The sequence below is a fragment of the Vicia villosa genome, unplaced genomic scaffold (genome assembly GCF_029867415.1).
Source record: "Vicia villosa cultivar HV-30 ecotype Madison, WI unplaced genomic scaffold, Vvil1.0 ctg.002522F_1_1, whole genome shotgun sequence".
In the NCBI taxonomy this organism is placed as follows: domain Eukaryota; kingdom Viridiplantae; phylum Streptophyta; class Magnoliopsida; order Fabales; family Fabaceae; genus Vicia; species Vicia villosa.
Genome location: NW_026705955.1, coordinates 266079 through 277566, shown reverse-complemented (window position 1 = coordinate 277566; position 11488 = coordinate 266079).

Sequence of the window (11488 nt, the reverse complement as noted above, 5' to 3'; positions counted from 1 at the left end):
TTCTCAAGTAGTTTAATACGGTGGCTTCTAGGATGAGGGTTCAATTAAGTTCCTCACCCGTGTACCATTTAATTAAACCCTTAGAATAAATAATTTTATGGAATATCTTTATGCCTTAGTGTATTGAATAATTCTCTTCACTTTCTATTTCAAATTATCTCTCTCCACTAACAAACTTGACCCTCTCTCATCCGTAAAAAAAAAACTTTAACTATAACCTCCATGAAAAAGGCAACAAATTCTGCTCAACAAAAAATTCAATAAAAAAAAGAATTTGCACACTCCTGAAACTATTAGAGTACAAAATTTTTACATAACAAATATATGTGTTGAAGTTATTTCTGATGATCTTCTGGACAACAATCTTTAATCAATCAAAATACTAAATTTGCACACTTAAGAAACTATTAGAGTACAACATTTTTACATAACAAATAAATGTATTGTTATCATCAAAACTTAAAGATTGAATGCAGAACTAAATTGTGCTCCAAACAACATATTGGGAGGCTGCTGTGCAGAGGGACAAGTTTGTTACTTTAAGCATGTACAAGGACTTGAGAGGTGATTCAGAGCATATGGAATGGAAGAAGCTGTTTTTCTCTAACTATGCAAGGCCACGAGCAGTCTTTATTCTGTGGCATGCACTCATGGGGAGACTTCAAACAAAATACCGGTTGATTCGATATGGCATCAATGTGGATGCTAGTTGTATTTTTTGTTCTGAGGATGAAACAATGGAGCATTTATTTTATGGCTGCAGCAGAACAAGAGAAGTGTGGCAAAGCATTCTTTCTTGGGATGGTTATAGCAGGATCCCCTCCACTTGGACTAATGAAAGTGTGTGGCTCATCATTGAAACAAGGAAGAAAGGCTGGAGAAGATGCATACTCAAAGTTGCCATTGCAGAAACAGTCTATGTTGTTTGGAGAATACGCAATGACTTGATATTCAACCAACACATATCGGATGACACAATAAAGAATACGATAAAGGAAAATATAGTGTTGAGATGTATAGGATATAAGAAGATTTCCACTCACATCAATAGAGAGTCTCTATGTATTGATTAGATTTGAGTAGCTTGTTAGGATTCTTGTTTCCTGGATCCTGGAGGATCAGATTGTGCTTCTTTATTTTTGGATTAATAAAAGTTATCTATTGCTCCAAAAAAAAGTCAGGGATCTTTAGGTTCTGAACCATCAAATGTTGACTTCTTCATACTCTGATCTTTAGAGTTAACTTCTTCATAATCTACAACTTTAATCATCTTCCTGAAGCTCACCCAATGGACCAGGATTCATAAAGAACAATAGTACCAGAAAAATACTCCCTGAAGCTCACGCAATGGACCAGGGTTCTTGCTTTGATACCAATTGAAATTTCTCTAGTAGAGGCATAACATGTTCATACTGATATCTTAATAACAAAACTAATGTCTATATAGATGTTCCGATATATGTTACGACATCCTGAATGGAAATTTAAAACAGTGTGATCATGCAAAAAATAAATATGTAGAAACAAAACTAACACACAGAGTTTACCCAGTTCGGTGCAACATCACCTACTCCGGGGGATACCAAGCCAAGAATGAAGTCCACTACACTATTAGTTCAAAGCCTAAACAAGTCTCATGCTTACAACTTTCCATTCTAATCACTACCATGTGCAACCCCAACCTAAGAACCTCATAAATATGAGAAATTCCATCTCACTTCCAATCACCGCAGTGATGTATAACAGTCCCAATTACTATATCAACGACCTTTCACCTAACGGATAATCACACTTCCAATAAACAAGTCACAACCTAGTGACAAGGGAAGACTACACTTCCAATAAAATATACTTAGTCCTGCTTCACAACTTCAACTAAGAACAAAAATCGATCTTTCTTAGGTTAGGTCTTCTCTTTAAATACACCTCTGCAGTCCATGGGCTTCGAAATCTGTATCCAGATATTTCTTGATCCATAAGTTGATTGATTTACCAATTGTGTAGATAAATTTCCTTAAATCTTGGAACATAAATATCCAGTTTCCTAAATTTTCTTAGCATCCAATTTTGGCCACTTATACAGTTGGAGATACAGATCATTGTTCCAAATTAAATCATTATGACCTGCGAAATAATCTGAGATATACCCAAAAAAAATATCACAGAATCAAATCAAATCTGTCAAGATTTAAAAACAACCTCTGTTGATTTTATGGTATAACATGTCACAGCATCTGTCAGGATATCTTTCTTGAGTAACATGTTAGAACATCTTCCATAACATCTATAGTAAGTCATGTTTTAACAAAATTGTGTCAATCCTAAAACCATGGTATTAACAAAAACATTTTTTCTGCCCTTGCACTCTATCTTACATAATGGTGTTGATGTTGTATTTTTGGAACAACTCTCTGTTAAAAATATGTTAAAGAGTGTTGGAAATGTTCTCTATGATATATTGCAAGTGCATAAAATCATTCCTGCTTCTAGGTTAAACAAAGAAGATTGGTCAACCTTTGAAAAGATATATTCAACAAAATCTGGTATTGCAGCGATGATGATGAATCTGAATTTTTTTAAATATTTTGTGTAAACAATGTAGTGTTTAAGAAAAACTAGATATCATTCACCAGGATTTTATTCTAAAATCGAGGGCCTTACTTATTTTATTTTTCTATTTAAAATAGAAAATATTTTTCCCCTTATTTTTTTAAAAACCGAGGGAATATGTTACACATCTACAACAACGAATTGCTACCCTACATTCTTAAAGGAACAACCCACAAGATATTGTCAAGACATCAACCCACAACAAACTATTTACATCCACCACTATATATCTTTCTTGTGAAAGCATTCGCCTTGATAATATTTGCTCAAGATAATGAAATTTTTAAAATTAAAAAATCTTGGAAATATTCTCAATGATGGATTGCAAGTGCGGAAAACCATTCTTTCTTCAAGTTAATTAAAGATGGGATATCATAGGATCTTAACAACAACTACTATGATAACACTTCATTTGTCGTAATAATGTAATTTAATTTTCTATGAAAATAATGTAATGTTAAAAAAAAGTTTATACACCTTTTACCTTGGTTTTTGTCAGAAACCGAGAGAATAATTTTGGCGTGATAATTGAGAATATTGATCATCGTCCTTGAAACAATTTTGTGCCTTCCGTTTTATGAGTATCAACGTTCAAGACACTTTCATGAAACCTAAGAGACATCCATTATAAAAGTTGAATATTAACATTTCTAATCTAAATGAAACATAAAGCGCTTGAAATCTAAAGACGTTTGGAAAAATTATCTATGATATATTGCAAGAACAGAAAATTATCTGAGTTTAAAGTTTATTTTCTTAAATATTTATTTGAGCCGAAAATCATATATTTGAATATTGATTTTAATTATCTTACCCTTTTTTTTCATTAGAAACAAATGAATGCAAGATCTGTATAGAATAATCTTGCACCCAATATTTGATCTTCCCCAAGATTCAATATTTCGAAGATCTAAAATCTAGATCTTTAGGAAATTTGATTTTTATCTAGATCCCTAGGAAATTTGATTTTTATTTTTATTTTTAATTTAATATTCTGGGTAAACGATGTAAATATTTTTTTAAAAGAAGGTTAGATTACAACGTGTAAGATATTTTTATAGATGGCACTTTTTTTAGGACATGGCATGTGACTCATTAATTTTTTATTATCCAAATCAAAATCAATAAAGTAATACTTAACAATTTTAATTTTTAATTAATTTTTTTTATTTAGAAATTTTTATGGAAATTAATTAATATTAATTAATATAATTATAAATAAATATTAACTGATATTTAGGGATTATAATAACCAAACCAAATTGAACCATATATATGGTTTGGTTTGGATCTTAAACCATTTCTTTAAAACCGATTTATTTTTTTAAAACCGGTTTATATGTGGATCGATTTTGTTTAAAACCGGTTTTTTTTATAAAAACTAGTTTTTTAAAAAAACCGATTTAAAACCAATTTTTCTCAAACCAGTTTTTTTTTATTAAAAAAAACAATTTTATATCAAAAATGGTTTTATTTTCTTTAACAAGTCTATTTATTTTAACTAATTTATGTAAAAACAAATGTTTTAAAAGAAATTGTTTAAATTTGGCTCTTAAAAAAATTATCTAATTAAATCTAAATGTATTTCTATATTTGATTTCTCCCATGTCTTCTTGCATTTAGGCCCCGAAGAAACGAAGAAGTAATTCCGTGTAATTTTCATTATTGTGATAGTAAAGAAAATTCGTAACTACTATGTTTAATCTACTGCGATTAGTCATTAGTGTTGTTAAATACGAATTACAGAAAATAGCTGGTTGTTCAGATTCTGTTACGCACTGATGATTTATTATGCAAGATTATGTTATGCACTGATGATTTATTATGCGACATAGTTTGGGATGTGAAGACTTTGGTTTGGAGATGGTATTTTGTGGGGAAAATTATCCAACCCAAATGCAATTTTTATGAATTTAGTAGAAATTCTCTTTTTTACTTATCGTAATCGCATTTGGCGTGTAATTTTCCTCCCTTCGGGCTGTTTTGCTCTTGTATCTTTTGTGAACTTCGGTTAAGTTTAATATATGTTTCTGACTTTTAAAAAAAAAAAAAAGTATTGCAAAATAATCCAGTGCTAACTGTTGTATAACTAGGTGAGTGAAAAAACCAGTTATTCTTAACTAAATTTGGGTACCCAATAACTAAACCTCATTATTATTATGGATACCGGTTTATATTTAAATAATAAAATGAATACCTGTTTTTATATTTTAGTATTTGGATTGGGTTTTAAAAAATAAAATAATTTGAATATGAATAACTGGTTTTTTTCACACCCTACTGACATTGGAGATTATAATTATTAACCTAGAATAATTACATAGAGATTTTGTTGTATATATATACACTCAAAATGAGTGTAGTGCATGTGGGACATATTTTAATAACAGCTGACTTGACAAAAGATTTTAAGCTAAGTTGATAAATCGAATATAGTCCAAACAGTGTGAATCCATTTCCTCTTTACCAAAATCAATTGCAGCTTTGAAACTTGGAGATCCTAAGTTTGCTGAAGATGGAGATCTTAAGCTTCGAAACTTGTAAAAGAGTTTTGGGTTAAATCTTTGCAAGGAAATCATATGAATATATGTTTTTTAATTTCTCCAACCTGGTTTACTGATTTGATATAATTTAGCCTTGTAATATTGGCTCTCAAAAAGTGAAGACCACGTTGAAACATATTCAAAATATAAAGCATTGTGTGAGTAAATAAATGTGGATGATATGAAACTGAATTATGTAACTCCTTCACATGCACATATAAGTAATGTTCATTATTTTCTAAGAACTAAAACATTGTTGCAGGAGAAGAAAGATGGTTATGTTAAGTGAGGAAGAAGAAATGGATATTGTCAACTCAGCTGTTATTAAAATATGTCCCCCATCCTTTGGACTACAACTCAGCCTGGTGCACATATAACTTATTCAATTTTAATCAAACGCCACGTCATCAAAAAAGTTGCACAATTTCTACAGAAACTATTAAATAAAAAACTTAATTTAAAATTTAAAATTATTAATTATTAATTATTAATTTACTGACCTGAACATTAAAAAATTAATGAGTCACATCCCATGTCATCAAAAAATTGCCACCTATTAAAATATTTTAGGGGACAACTTCTCTACCCATCATTGCATACTGCAATATCCTAATTTAGGGGACAACTTCTCTACCCATCATTGCATACTGCAAATCCTATTTTAATAGGTGAGTTGACAATATCCATTTCCCCTGTTATTAAATACTAGTCTCTCATCATTGCATACTGCAAATCCTAATTTAGGGTGAGAGAGGTTATTTGTTATTATTGTAAACTTGTAATTTTGTTTTCTAAGAGAAAGTAAAAGAATAGCAGTTATAACCAATTATTATGTTATTTTTCTTCCTTGTTTTTTATTCATCCCTTGTTTTATACTTTGTCATTGGCATTGAATTCACAACAAATTGGTGCGGTGAGCGTGGAGAAGATGCATTCAACAAAGTATGAGATTGAAAAGTTCACCGGAGTGAATGATTTCGGTCTGTGGCACTTGAAGATGAAAGCCCTACTGGTTCAGCAGGATTGCTTGGAAGCATTGAATGGAAAGGCATCCATGATTGCTGAATTAACGGAAACGGAGAAGACGACTATGATCGACAAAGCACACAACGCAATTTTGTTGAGCCTTGGTGATAAGGTTCTTCGGCAGGTATCAAAGGAGACGACGGCATCAGGGTTTTAGGTGAAACTTGAAAGTTTGTACATGACTGAATCGCTGGTAAATTAACTCTACCTGAAGCAAGCTTTGTATTCATTCAAGATGATCGAAGACAAAGTGTTGGCTGAGCAGTTGGATATGTTCAACAAGATGATTCTTAATCTTGAAAATGTTGATGTGAAGATCGATGATGAAGATCAAGTGCTGTTACTATTGTGCGCTTTGCCTCGATCACATACTCACTTCAAAGAAACTCTCTTATATGGAAGGGAGTCCCTAACCTTTGAAGAAGTTTAATCAGCCATGTATTCTAAGGACTTGAATGAACGAAAAAGAGCATAAACCTTTGACTGTTGGTGAAGGTTTGACCGTTAAAGGAAAATTCTTGCGAAAGGAGGGTAAGTTCGACAAGAAGAAGGGCAAAAGCCAGTCAAAGTCTTATAGTGACACAAGAAAGGTGTGCCCTGAACGCCTGAAAGATCATGGAGGTAAGGATAATAGCAAAATAACCATTATTCAAGATGATTTCGAATCATCAGATGTCCTTGTGGTTTCGAGCAGTGACTCTAGGAAGGAGTGGATTATGGATTCAGGTTGCACTTGGCACATGACTCCAAACAAAGACTTGTTCGAAGAATTTTGTGATCAAGATGGTGGATCAGTACTGCTGGGAAACAACAAAGGTTGCAAGATTGCAGGTGTTGGATCTGTGAGATTCAAGCTCCATAATGAGTCAATAAGGTTGTTAGCTGAAGTTAGGTATGTTCCTGACTTTATGAGAAATCTGCTTTATCTTGGTGAATTCGACAAGAAAGGATATGTTTTCCAAGGAGAAAAAAGTATCCTAAGAGTCATGAAGGGGTCGAAGGAAGTCTTGAGAGGTGTGTAGAAACAAGGCTTGTATACCCTTGAGGGTAAAGTTGTAAGTGGTTCGATAAATGTTGCATCCACGAAATCTTTGTCGAAGACATAAATCTGGCACATGAGATTGGGCCATGTCAGTGAAAGGGGTCTGGTCGAATTAGGGAAACAAAATCTACTTGGTGGAGACAAAGTCGAAAAACTGAAATTTTGTGAACCCTGTGTACTTGGAAAATCTTGCAAAGTGAAGTTCAACAAAGGCAAACAAAGAACACATGGATCCCTTGATTACATCCATGCTGATCTTTGGGGGCCTGTAAGGTGTCCATCACATTCAGGAGCAAGGTATTTTCTATCCATAACTGATGATTATTTCAAGAAGTTATGGGTATTCATCCGGAAGACTAAGGATGAAACTTTTGAGAATTTCAAAAGTTGGAAGACTCTAGTCGAAAATCAGACTGGCAGGAAGGTCAAGAGGTTGAGAACCTATAATGGCCTTGAATTCTGCAATGAGGGTTTCAACAATTTTTATGTTGTCTCTGGTATTGCAAGGCACAAAACTACTGCAGGTACTCCACAGCAAAATGGTTTGGCTGAAAGGTTTAATCGAACTATTCTGGAGAGAATCAGATGCATGTTGACTAGTGCTGGATTAAAGAATGTGTTTTGGGCTGAGGCTGTTTCGACAGCAACATATCTGATAAACAGATGTCCTTCGACAGCGTTAGATATGAAGACACCTGAAGAAGTTTGGTCGGAACATCCACTAGATCTCGACAAACTGGGAGTATTTGGCTGCGTTAGCCTATGCTCGCATTAGGCAAGACAAGGTCGAACCTAGAGCTCTAAAATGCATGTCTCTGGTATTGCAAGGCACAGAACTACTGCAGGTACTCCACAGCAAAATGGTTTGGCTGAAAGGTTTAATCAAACTATTTTGGAGAGAGTCAGATGCATGTTGACTAGTGCTGGATTAAAGAAGGTGTTTTGGGCTGAGGCTGTTTCGTCAGCAACATATCTGATAAACAGATGTCCTTCGACATCGTTAGATATGAATACACTTGAAGAAGTTCGGTCGGGACATCCACCAGATCTCGACAAACTGAGAGTATTTGGCTGCGTAGCCTGTGCTCACATTAGGCAAGATAAGGTCGAACCTAGAACTCTGAAATGCATGTTCATGGGATACCCTGAATGAGTCAAAGCTTATAGACTATGATGCCTAGAGCCAGTTCACAAGAGGTGTATCACCAGTCGAGATGTAATTTTCAATGAAGCTGAGATGGCTTTCAAGAAAACTCATTATGATGATGGTCGAAGTGCAGAAGAGCTGGAGCAGGTAGAGATTCCTGTTGAGGTGGAGCAAGTTGATGCTAAAATGCATATCCTTGATGGTGTCGAAGAAGAAGCAGAAGATGCTGAGGAAGTTGAGAAAACTGTCGATGACTACCTATTGTCGAAAGATAGGTCGAGAAGAGTCATCAAGCCACCTCAGAGACTTGGGTATGCAAACCTTATAGCTTATGCCTTAATCTCTACAGTTGAGGTTCTAGATGAAGAACCTAGAGATTATAAGGAAGTTATGAGGAGTCAAAATAAGACTGAATGGCGGAAGACCATGAATGATGAGATGAAATCTCTTCATGATAATCACACATGGGAAATGATCAAGAAACCTGCTGGAGCAAGGTTAGTCAGTTGTAAATGGATTTTCAAAGTTAAGGAAGGAATCGAAGGAGTGACGTCGAAAAGATACAAGGCAAGGTTGGTCGCAAGGGGTTTCACTCAGAAAGAAGGTTTCGACTTCAATGATGTGTTTTCTCCTGATGTGAAGCATAGGTCCATTCGAGTGTTGCTTTCCATGGTGGCACAGTTCGACCTTGAATTGGAACAGATGGATGTGAAGACTGCGTTCTTGTATGGTAATCTAGATGAAACAATCCTGATGGGTATGTCAAAAAGGGGAAGGAAGATTATGTGTGCAAGCTAAAGAGATCTTCATATGGGCTGAAACAATCTCATCGACAGTGGAATAGGAGATTCGACAAGTTCATGGCACACATAAGTTTCTTTAGAAGCCAGTTCGACCATTGTGTTTACTTCAGATTTCGACCTGGTAATTCATTTGTTATTTTGTTGATTTATGTGGATGATATTCTCATAGCAAGCAACAATGTCGAAGATGTAAAGAGGGTGAAGGCTGAACTCAAAAAGGAGTTTGATATGAAGGATCTGGTAGATACTTCCAGGATTCTTGGAATTAACATTCGAAGAGATAGAAAGAAGTCTAAGTTATGCTTATCTCAAGAGGCATATCTACGAAAGATTCTCGAAAAGTTTGGTATATCGAATTCGAAGCCATTTGTGACTCCGACAAACCCTCAATTCAAGCTGAGCATTGGTCAGTGTCCCAGTACTGATGTCGAAAGAGCCTATATGAATAGCATACCATATGCTAATATAGTTGGTTCTTTGATGTATGTTATGGTATGTACTAGACCCGACATAACATATGCAGTAAGTCTTGTAAGCAGGTACATGGCGAATCCTGGAAAGGCTCACTGGCAAGCATTGAAGTGGATTTTAAGGTACATAAATGGGTCTCTGAACATGGTCCTAATTTATGGTGGAGCCTTGGGTGAAGATAGTAAAGAAGTAATCAAAGGATATGTCGACTCTGATTATGCAGGTTGTATGGATTCCAAAAAATTTATTTCTGGATATGTTTTCACTATGTTTGGCACAACAATTAGTTGGAAAGAAACACTTCAGAAGTTCGTTTCTCTATCAACCACTGAAGTGGAGTATATTGCCCTAATTGAAGCTGTGAAAGAAGCATTGTGGCTTGAAGGTTTTGAGAAGGAACTGAAACTTCAAGGTCAAGATCTCACTGTTAAATGTGATAGTCAAAGTGCAATACACCTGTTGAAGAACTCAGCATATCATGAGCGAACTAAGCACATTGATGTGAGGATGTATTTCGTCAGAGAAGTAATCGAGCGTGGAGATGTCCAAGTGCTGAAGGTTTTGACTGAGGAGAATGATGCTGATATGGTCACCAAGTCATTGTCGAGTTGCAAGTTTTTCCACTGTATTCATTTGATAAAGCTGCATGAAGAAAGCTAATTTGTTCCCTTGATGTTGTAGAATTAGGTCCAAGGTGGAGATTTGTGAGATATTGGATCAAACTCTAGTATGGTCGAAGGGTAGTGTAACACCCTTCTAAAACCCCGTGAAAAATTAACAATAATCAGAGTAAAACATGAAAAGGGCATTACAACTCTAGCCAAATAAACAAAATTCATGTCGTGCCATAAAGAGAAACGTTAAAACAAAATCATCCAGATAACATGTTAACATAGTGGAATATTCTTAACATCGGAATAATTAAACACCTGGAGTCGGAGACTCGTAATTCAATCATAAAGCACACAACCAAAAATAAGAGTTTATCAAGTAACTGATAGGAGTGTCTTTGCATACCAAACTCAAATCTTTGAATTGTTCAATTAAATCCAATTCTCTCACCATTAGCATAGACATATGCAAGGACTTCCTACTCAAAGCATCGGCAACCACGTTTGCTTTACCCGGATGGTAATTCAGCCCAAAATCATAATCCTTGAGAAATTCTAACCATCTTCTTTGTCTCATATTCAACTCTTTTTGATCAAAGAGATACTTCAGGCTCTTGTGATCACTAAATACTTCAAACCTCGAACCATACAGATAATGCCTCCACAATTTCAACACAAATACTACTGCTGCCAACTCTAAGTCGTGAGTCGGGTAATTCCTCTCATGCACTTTGAGTTGTTTCGACGCATAAGCAACTACCTATTAATTCTGCATTAGTACACCTCCTAATCCCATCAATGAAGCATCACATTAAACAACAAAAGATTCTGTCGAATTCGGCAAAATCAAGATCAGCGCACTAGTTAACCTCTTCTTCAACTCTTGGAATCCTTCTTCACATTTCGAATCCCAGATGAACGCTTGACCCTTCCTAGTCAACTTAGTTAATGGAAATGCTAACTTTGAAAAACCTTCAATGAACTTTCTATAGTAACCCGCAAGACCAAGAAAACTACGGATTTCGGAAACTGACTTCGGAGCTTCCCATTGAGACACTGCTTCAACTTTCATTGGGTCTACGGCAATACCATCTTTAGAAATTACAAGCCCAAGAAAGCTTACTTCACTTAACCAGAACTCACACTTAAAGCACTTAACAGGGGCACCAGAGTCTCCCCCACTAGGCTTCCTCCAACCTCCAGTTTTTTGATTACCTCTACCATATGGCTTACCA